Consider the following 10,294-nt stretch of genomic DNA (forward strand, 5'->3'; position numbering starts at 1 on the left):
AAGGTGTGGAATCAATCTAAGTGTCCATCAATGGATAAGTGGATAAAGAAAAAATGGTATATACACACAATGGAATATTCCACAGACTTCAAAAGAAGAAAATCCTACCATTTGGGATGATATGAATGAAGCTGGAAGATGTTATGCTAAGTGAAAAAAAGTCAGACACAGAAAGACAAATACGGCCTGATCTCACTTATATGTGGAATCTAAAAAAGTTATCTTAATAGAAACAGAGAGTAGAAGGGTGAATATAAGGGGCTGGGAGTTTTGGGTTGGAGGTGGGGGTGGTGGAATGAGAAGATGTTATTCAAATGAACAAACTTTTGGTCATAAAATAAGTTCTGGAGACCTAATATACAGCATGGTGCCTTTAGTTAATAATGCACACTTGGAATATACAAAGAGAATAGATCTCAAGTATTCTCATCACCCACACATGGAGTTAACAATGAGAAGTGAAGGATATGTTAATTGGCTTTCTGGTAGTAATCATTTCACAATGTATATACAGATCAAAACATCACATTTTACACCTTAAATATATATAATTTTTATTTGTTAATTATGCCTCTAAAAAGCTGGAAAAGAGAATGTATTAAGAAATAATATTTCAATAGTTTGTGTTTGTGTTGTTACAAAAGGAACTCTTTAAAGTATCTCAGGTAGCTTTGCCTTATTTTGTCAGTTTTGTGGCATTGCATTGTCAAAATAAACTCTTCACATGTTTGCACAGTTGCTTAAATGAAGACTAAATCAGCAGCTCTCTTAAAATTACATTTAATGCATGGCATTCCCAGTAATACTTTGATCTCAAGTTGTTATCCAATGCAATTGATCACATATTTATTAAGCATCTACTACATTGAAGGGACTCTGCTCTAGATACAAAGATGAGGAGAGGCATAAGATATGGTCTGTGTTATTATAAAAATGACAATTTCCTACATAAGCATATCACTTGGGACACAAGAAGGAGATGACACACTCAAATTAGGATAAACTAATGTTTAATTCACAAAGCTGCTTATTAGAAAGTAGTGGGCTAATACAGGGGAATCTCCGAGTGAGTAACTCAAGATTACAGTGAGGAATAAAGGAAGTAACTGCAGAAAGTTTTGGTAGAGGCTTATGGAGGGGACTGTCTGGAGAGCAGCAGTGACCTCAGGTCAAAGAAGACAGTCAACCTGAGATGACCTCATATGGCAGAAACTAGGAGGACAAATACCTTACTTCGCTTTCTTTTCTTTTTTCTTTTTCTTTTTTTTTTTTTTTTTTTTTTTTTTGAGACGGAGTCTCGCTCTGTCGCCCAGGCTGGAGTGCAGTGGCCAGATCTCCGCTCACTACAAGCTCCGCCTCCCGGGTTCACGCCATTCTCCTGCCTCAGCCTCCCGAGTAGCTGGGACTACAGGCGCCCGCCACCTCGCCCGGCTAGCTTTTTGTATTTTTTAGTAGAGACGGGGTTTCACCGTGTTAGCCAGGATGGTCTCGATCTTCTGACCTCGTGATCCGCCCGTCTCGGCCTCCCAAAGTACTGGGATTACAGGCTTGAGCCACCGCGCCCGGCCCTTTCTTTTCTTTTCTTACCTGCCAGCACTCCCCATGAGGGAGCTCACTGATGGAAAGTTTCAGTACAGAGATCGGTGAAACCACAGGGACAAAGAGAAAGTGTTAGGCAAGGAAATCAAGACCAAACTGCTGTACAAAACAATATTTTTCATTCTAAGCATAGGTGTAAGTAACTTTATATGAGAGTTTAGATTTTTAAGAAAATCAATTATGTATTTGGAAGAGCTAAGAAAACTTGAAGAAATGGCATGGCATGTGAGACAGCTGAGTGGTAAGGTATAAATTGTTCAGAACAAACAGAAGTGATGTAAAAAATATAGTTTTGTTTGTTGGGAAAATATTTTGGAGTGAGAAAACAGCTGGGCTTATTACATGTTTTCTACAAAAATGTGTGTGTGTGTATGTGTTTTACTTTTTCAATGTAATTAAAAAGGGAAAAACTAAAATAATCTTACTATCATGAACTTAATTTTTTTGATAATTTCTTTTTCAATTTGTGTTTTTGTGTAGTAACAGACACAAAAAGAGAAAGGACATTAAAATAAGTCATAGGGCCCACATGAAGAGTGTTTGATTTTCCTTTTAAACTATTTTTGTTTTTTTAAATAATGTTTATTCAAAAGTTTACTCCAAGAAAAAAATACATATATATGAAAATTACACCATTAAACCCGGTGCCTTAGACCAAATCACAACCCTGTCTTCAATTCCCCTTCACTCCAAGCCTCTTTCAAATTCTCTTTCCTGACTAGAAGATCAGTCAAATGCTCATGGGGTCAGCACCATGCCATATTCCCAGCAGAGCCACTGTATATCTTTCTTTAAGAGTGCATGCCACCCCTTCCCCCACCCCCACCCCCAACTCCTTGTTCTAAAGGATTTAACACATTACGAAGTTCATTTGGAAATATCAGCCAAAAGGAGTGGGACGGGGGCAAGTCGGCCTTCACTTGAAATGTCCTTTTCCTGTCCAGTCCTGGGCAAGGGTTACAGAAAAGGCTAGCTGCCAGCTTTCCATGAGTCCACTGGAAGCTCTAAGCCCAGCCCCACCCAGGGGCAGCTCCTGCAAAGGCTGGGTGCTTGGTGCTGCCTCCTCAACTTTCTTGGTGACCACACAACAAAGGAGACCTCCGGGGTACAAGAAACACAGATCCCTGAGCCACGTTGCAGGAAAGAGATATGTTCAGGGAAACCAATTGGCCTTCACATGGAAGTTTGAGTCAGAGATGGTGGTTTTGCAGTGATTCGGACAAATTAGGTTAGTTTAGCAAAGCTCTGAAGTTGCAGAAGCTTCTGCCATGGACTCCTGATTGAACACAGGACAATAGAGATGAGTACAAAGTCAGATTAAGTCTTGGAGAGATGCAGGCTGGTCTCCTGCCACAAGGCCTTGGGACTGGCCCAGACAGATACTGCTAAGTCCCCCGCAAGGGAAGAAGTCACCATAATGAGTGACTGGGTGGAAAATAGGGAAAAAAGCAACCACCAAGTCGTTTTAGGCATTTTAACATGAAGACAATGACAAGTGGTAACAAAAAAGCAATAAATAACTTGAAAAGACCAATATTTAACTTGCCCATCCACCCAAGTCTCACACTTAATTTCTATTCCCATCTCCCCGAAAAGCACCACTGAGCTAATTAATTATTGTAAAGCACCCAAACGAGTCCAAATCCTCTGGAAACAAGGACCCTCCAGCCAGAGCTGTTGCCTCTCTTGAGCTCAAGTGAGTGGAGGGTTCTGGAAAGGGCCCCTTGTAACTAATGCTGCACAGCACACACTGTGCCAAGCTCCAGCACAGGGCACTTGACTGGGACACAGGTAGTGGTCACAGCATCAGTGCTGACAAGTGAGGAAGGGGACTCTTCAATAATCCCAACTATGTGGTACCACAGCCAAGCAAAGGAGACTAAAGACAGCTGAGTGAAGAGCACTACTCCCAGTCTCAGAAAGAGGCTGGCCAGTACTAGTCAGTGTCTGGGTCGGGGGAGAGAAAGAAAGACTGAAGCTTAAAGGCAATAAAGGCTGTTAGATAAAGGGCTGATCTTTCTTGTAAGGACCAGAGAATGCACTTGACGGCTGGCTGATCAGTGTCTAACTGGCAACTGCTGTGACAGGCTCTGGCTGGACAGAGGACTATAAAGACTTTGGTTTCTGGTCCCTGTAGGCCAATTGCCCGAATGTTGGCAACAAAGCCCAGCTAGTGATGCTGTTAAGCAATGATGCTGCTCTTCTGACAAGCCAGCTCCAGATTTTCCAGACACAGAGGTTCTGCCCTGCTTTTGGGTACATGGTAGACTCACAAGAGGTGTTGGCCCCTCAGAAAAACAGACCACCCATTTCACTGTCAGCAAAGGAGCAGGTGTAGCCATCATAACCAGCATAGATCTGGGGCACCCCACGCCCAGGGAAGTCAAACAGCTTCACCTGGCAGGGGCAACATTCTCAATTTTCTGCTCTACATGGCCCAGCCAGCCATAGCCAATGAAGCCCTGAGAAGGGTTGCTTCTGGGACTCCAGAACCAGCGTGTGGTTAGTGCCACAGGCTGTGTCTCATTCAACCGTTTCCTACAGGCAGAATCTGCCCATCTTTTGCTTTCTGGATGAAGACAGCCAATCACAGGGGCACCAGTTTGCAGTAATACTCTAATGGCTGCATCAGGGTGATGAACTTCCCGTCCAATTGTGTCCCAGCTGGCCATATTCAGGGCATCCAAAGGAACAGAGGTTTCCTTTGCAGTCCATTATCAAACTGAGTTCAGCTCCACAGGCCATTTTGGTAATCGGCTGGCCTTTGTACCTTGTCTGTACCGAGCTGTGGACAGCATCTGTCTGGTTGCCAAGGCCCAGCTACGCCATCTTGTTCTCCCCAAATGTGAACAAGGAGCTAGTTTCTGTCAAGGTCAGTGTGTGGTTCTGCCCACATGCTGCTGGCAGGATCACTTCGTGACTGAAACCTTTGATGAGTCTGGGGGCTTCCACTCTCTTGGTGTTGTCATGTCCCAGATGCCCCTTCTCTTGTCCACGGCAGCTCCACGGCTTCTCTTGTATGGTAATGAGGAGGCTATGAGCAGCAACTAATCAAAAACCACTGCCCACACCTGGACCCTACCAGCCACCCATATGTCTGAGGCCCCTCACAAATTCTGACCGAGATTGCCGTAAGCAACTTTTGCTGTTTAGGAACTTCCTTTCAACCAATCAAGTCCCAGTTGGCTGCCCTCCAAATCAAAATTTGCCCGTTGTACTTCGACCCTTCAAGTTTGACGTGTTTCTTGGTGTACTTAGGCTGAGTAATGACCACGGTCACACTGTCCCGCCTTGCCCGCCGTTGCTGGTCTTGCTGCAGGCCTGATCCCGTCCCCACCGGGGGCCCAGTGGAGCTCCAGACTGTCCTTAAGGTCTTTGCTGCTGTCCTTACGCCGCTGCTGTTGCAGTGCTTCCGCCGCTTGCACCTCCTGCTGGAGGGGCCTGCTTCATTTCCTGGGCCCAACGCAGGCAGAGCTGTTGCCCGAGGGAGGCTCCTGCCAGGCTGCAGCCCTGGCCTTCTTCCTGGATACGGTCATGGCTGGAGGGAGAAATCTAAACTATTTTGTATTAATTTTCTCAAAAGAATATCTGTAATTTAAAATGTCAAACAACACTAAAGGCTAACAAGGAAAATAACAGTAAAAACAAACAGTAATGATCTGATCATGCTCTCCTATCATGTTCCATCCCAAAGGCACATAGTCATCACTTAGGGAGCTGCTCACAATATTTACCTCCATGTATTTATGCTTTGAAGAAACCTACATATACAATGCTTGCAAATTACGTGAAAGGAATTATATACACGCTGCTTTACGTATTGATGTCATCTTTCTTTTATTTTTGTATTTTCTGTATCTGTTTCTTTCTTTCCCTTAAAAATTTTTGTCTTACCTCCCCCAAAATCTTCCACCTACTCCAACAAAAACCCCTGTCCTTCCCTCCTTAGCTTCTCCCCAGCCCATGACCAAGCTCTAACCCATGCTAAAGAACCAAGGTTTGTTCCTTCCTTTTCTTCTTTTGAGTTATGTAACTCTCTACACGTTTGTATGTATTTATATGGTATACATATATATGGAATATTTTGGTCATATTTTGATTTTTTTAAAACAAGATATTTCACACTGTACCCTGTATTTTTCTATTTTCACTCAATAACACCTGATAGAATTACTACCAATCATTTGGAATAATCATTCATTTAAATGGCTTAATAATGTTGCATTTTTGAGATATGTCATTGTTTATTTAACCATTCTCTCATTGAAGGACATTCACTTTGCAATTTTTGTCAGTATGAAAAATTCTACTCTCTATGTCTTTACATATATATCCAGATGTACTGCTGGTTTTACAGCTATATAGTAGTTTCCATTTATATAATATATAGAGAGTTTGAACAGGATTGTCATTAACCTCTTGGTGAAAAAGTCTACTGCTATCTTGCTTAGGTGTTTACTACACATATTTTCAGCATAATCAACTGTCATTTTGGTATCGTCAATGTTATCATATGTGTTTTCTCTTAATTTGTTGATGAAATAAATCTATTGATAAATTGTCTACCATTTTAAGATGTTTGAATTACTATTATAAACAGCTCATCTCAGTCACAATTCTTCCTTGCAAATAGCAGATCCACTTTTGAAAAGTTTAAGCAGAAAGAAAATAAACTTATTGTATTGTATTAGCAATTCAGTAAGTCTTCAGTGGAGTTCAGAGCCTTTCAGATTGAAAAATGCACAAATTTCATCAACATTCTGCTTGCAGGTGTGAGTCCAATGAAGCTGGGCACAGATATGGAAGAAAATAAACAATATTCTGATGACACTGAACAAAGAGACTTTCTTTCAGGAGTTTAGCCACTTTAGGTTTTACATCTTGAAGTCTCTTTCTCCTTCTCCTACAACAAAGTGAAATTTGTATGCTTACGCCTTCTCTTATGAATCAAAGATTCCTAAAGGTGGAAGCCAGGGAGTCTGGTAGAAAAGCTCTGCGTTCTAAGTGGAGATTTGAGCTATTGACTGCGTGAAGTTACCAGAATAGAAGACAAGTGTGCCAAAGGAGTTGGCTGCTACTGCTATGACAATTGTCTGTGAGAGTTTTAGAAAGATATTATTTTCATAAATTACTATATTCAGTTTACTAATATTTACTAATACTTGATATTTGGCTAACTGATGAGATTAGTAGTTTTATTTTTATACCATTATAATTTAGTTTTGTAATTGGAGTCATACTAGTTTGGAATTAAAATAATATTGGCTTATTAAAGTGATATTGTTCTCACGCATGTAATCCCAGCACTTTGGGAGGCTGAGGTGGGCAGATCACCTGAGGTCAGGAGTTCGAGACCAGCCTTGCCAACATAGTGAAGCCGTCTCTACTAAAAATACAAAAATTAGCTGGGCATGGTGGTGGGCACCTATAATCCCAGTTACTTGGAAGGCTGAGGCAGGAGAATCACTTGAACCTAGGATGCAGAGATTGCAGTGAGCCAAGATTGCAGCATTGCTCTCCAGCCTCCTGGGTGACAGAGTGAGACTCCATCTTAAAAAAAAAACAAAAACAAAAACAAAAAAAAAGGAAAGAAAGAAAGAAAAAAAAAGTGCTATTATAATGGAATCTTTGGGGTGTCACTTTTCCGGCCACAAACCTCTGTGGCCAGTGGCACCTCTGCCCAAGTTCTTGTCCTGCATCCAGGAAAAATGAGATATGCAGACAAGTGGAGGGTGAGCAAGATAAAGAGAAGATTTATTGAGTGTTAGAAGAGCTAGGAGGAGACCCACAGTAGTTAGCTCTTCTCTGTAGGCAGGTCATCTTGACATCTGCAGCTCTCAGCAGAGAGGAGGCCTGGAGAGGGTGGCTCTTTTCTGCAGTCAGGTTGTCCAGATGTTTGCAGGTCTCAACAGAGAGGAAGCTCTGGAGAGGGTGGCTCCTCTCTGCTGCTGATCATTCCAATGCCTTCCCAGCTTCTAGCAGAGAGGAGGCCCTGGAGTGGGTTGCTCTTCTCTGTAGCCAGTAGTCCTGACATCTCTGCAGATCATTTCAGCCATTAGAGAATTTTTTTTATCTCAGGAGGGAGGGTAGCTCCTCTCTGTAGCTGGTCCTCCTGTCATCTGCTGAGCTCTGGCTGAGCCTAGGGCTTTTAAGGGCCTCTGATGGGAGGAAGTGCATCCGATTGGTCCATGGAAGGCAATGGACTGGTGGCAAAGGCACCGCAATTTCCCACTCTGGTTGTGGGACTAGCAGCCTGCCCCCAGCCTTCAGACCCTCCTTGGCCTGAAAGTGGGGCCTCACTGGGGACCCTCCCCCTTCTGCCTAGGAATCTGCTTCCTGCTGCCTTTATAGTGCCAAGGTTCACCAGACTTTGCTCCTAGATTAGAGCATGCCCTTGAGCAAGCACTTCTGAGCCTGCAAAAGCAGGGGTGAGAGGGTCAGCCCTGGCTCCTGTCTGCTCTGTGGAGCAAGAAGCTCAAGTCTGCAGCTATGGTTTGTGTGACTGCAGCTGCCCAATGAGGGAAGGGTTCTGCCTGCTCTTGGTCCCCCAGTAGCACTGGGAGGTTTGGATCTGCAGCCACAACTTGGGTGGCTGTAGCCCTGCTCAGAAGGGTGGGGCTTCTGCCTGCTCTGTGGATTGTGAGGCCTAGATGTGTAGCCAGGGTTTGGGTGGCTGTGGCAGCACCTAGCACCTGGGGAGCTGCTTCTACCCCACCTTGGAAGAGGTGGGGCTCCTGCTTGTCCCCAGCTCCTGCTGGTTCCATGGGGCATGCAGCCCTGGCCTCCCTGCTGCACCTGCTGTGATGGCAGCAGCAGGCCGTCTGGAGCCACCATTGCCATCAGTATTTAAAATAATATAGAGATATTTGTTACAGAAGTTTAGAGAGATATCAACAATTAAAACTTTCTTTTTTAAAATGAAGTTTGAATTTCTGTCTGTGTGTGTTTTGTACTTTAATCTTCTTAAAAATTACTGTTAAATTTTTGTTCAAGTATCTCTATCTTTTCAATAGTTTTATTTTATTGTCATTATATTTGATATGATCCTAATGGATTTTTTTTTCCTCTAGATGTTGGACCTTCTTGGGTGTGATGCTGTTTCACAGTAATTTCTGATTTTATTTTTCTATCAAACTTTAAGCTAAAATTTTCAGTGTACTATCTTAATTAAGGGAAAAATTTAGGCAGTTTTGAGTACTTCCTTGATTCTTTCAGCCATTAGAGAATTTTTTTTATTAAATACCCTCATATTTTATTAGAAAGTTCCATATAAAACTACTTTTAACAGATTTGTGGTTTTCTATTGATGTACATATTTGCAAAAATAATTTCATGGTGAATTTTTATGCCACTCATTTAAATTTAAACCCTCTTTCTGATATCTGCTCTGCAGAACAAATTCAATGATAGGGCATATTCTTGGCTGGCCTTTAAAAAAAATAAACGTTTTCATTCCTCAGTTTTCACCACTAAGAACTGCAACAGATTCAATAGGATGTTATTATATGTTTAGTCATATTAAGATTCCAATACAAGTACCAGTGCATTTTAAGAGAATGTTGTATCTATACTCATGGATAATTTAGAAATAAATTCTAGTTTATTTATTTGCCAGAGATAGCAAAAGTTATAAGAACAAATTATTTGCATGCACAATATCTGAGCTAACTTGCATTTAATAGTAAGAAGATCAATTAATTCTCAGTGACACAAGTGTTTGTGTGAAGAATGCTCTAGTACAAAACAAATTTGAAATTTGATAGGTTTGATCTTCAAAGACAAGATCAATATAGATCTGAGTCCACCAGTCCTCCTAAGAATACTAATGTATCTCTACTACTATAAACTTTAATATTCCAAAGGAAAGACTAATTTAAGGAATAAATTAAAAAAAAAACTACTGGAAAATCAGTCAAAAATATTAAATACGAACTGTTATAGCCAAGAGGAACCTGAAGAGAAAAAACAACTCAATGTAATGAAGGCATCCTGGATGGGATCCTGGAATAGAAAAAAGACAGTAGGTAAAAACTAAGAATACCTGAATAATGTATAGACTTTAATAATAATGGAACAAAGTTGGTTTCTTAATTGTAATAAATGTACTACACTAATATAAGTTGTTTATAATACGGAAAATTGTTACAACATTTTTTTTACAATCTAAAACTGTTCTAATATTTAAAAATATGAAAAACAAATTGACCAGCTTTGAAACTTCAATAATACAACATTTTCTTCCAATGCTTACTGTGATATTAAGTTAAAAACTTTTGGAAATTGGGTTTAGTCTTTTAAGATTTAGAGTTCTAAAAGATAAGTTACAATTTAATTGTATTGAATTGTCTGGAATCTGAGAAAATTAGTAGAGAATCATTTTACCATTGCGTTGCTAGAAGAAAGTCAATGCCAATGATTAAAATTACGCAGACATACTTTTGTAAGGCATTCTTATGAGAGGACTAACATAACAGATTTATGGAAATATACTTGAATTGAAAGAGATTCCCTTAGAAAATAAATTCAAATATATGAATCCCTCTTTCATACTTGAACTGTTAACAAGCTAAGTGTAAATGAATTTTCCGTATGTACTCTCCTGTCTTACGGAGTTCATTATAAAATTTTACTATAGGGAAATTAAAAATTGTTCATTAAAAGGCTGAATTAGAATAATAAAACAAAATAAGCATTT

General features: G+C 40.8%; 1 pseudogene; it reads right to left on the bottom strand.

Annotated features, from left to right (window-relative positions):
* Positions 1-3,705: 3,705 nt before the first annotated feature.
* On the bottom strand, positions 3,706-5,564 carry LOC105477580 (protein RCC2 pseudogene; annotated as a pseudogene).
* Positions 5,565-10,294: the final 4,730 nt, after the last annotated feature.

Source organism: Macaca nemestrina, chromosome 2 (genome assembly GCF_043159975.1).
Source record: "Macaca nemestrina isolate mMacNem1 chromosome 2, mMacNem.hap1, whole genome shotgun sequence".
In the NCBI taxonomy this organism is placed as follows: Eukaryota; Metazoa; Chordata; class Mammalia; order Primates; family Cercopithecidae; genus Macaca; species Macaca nemestrina.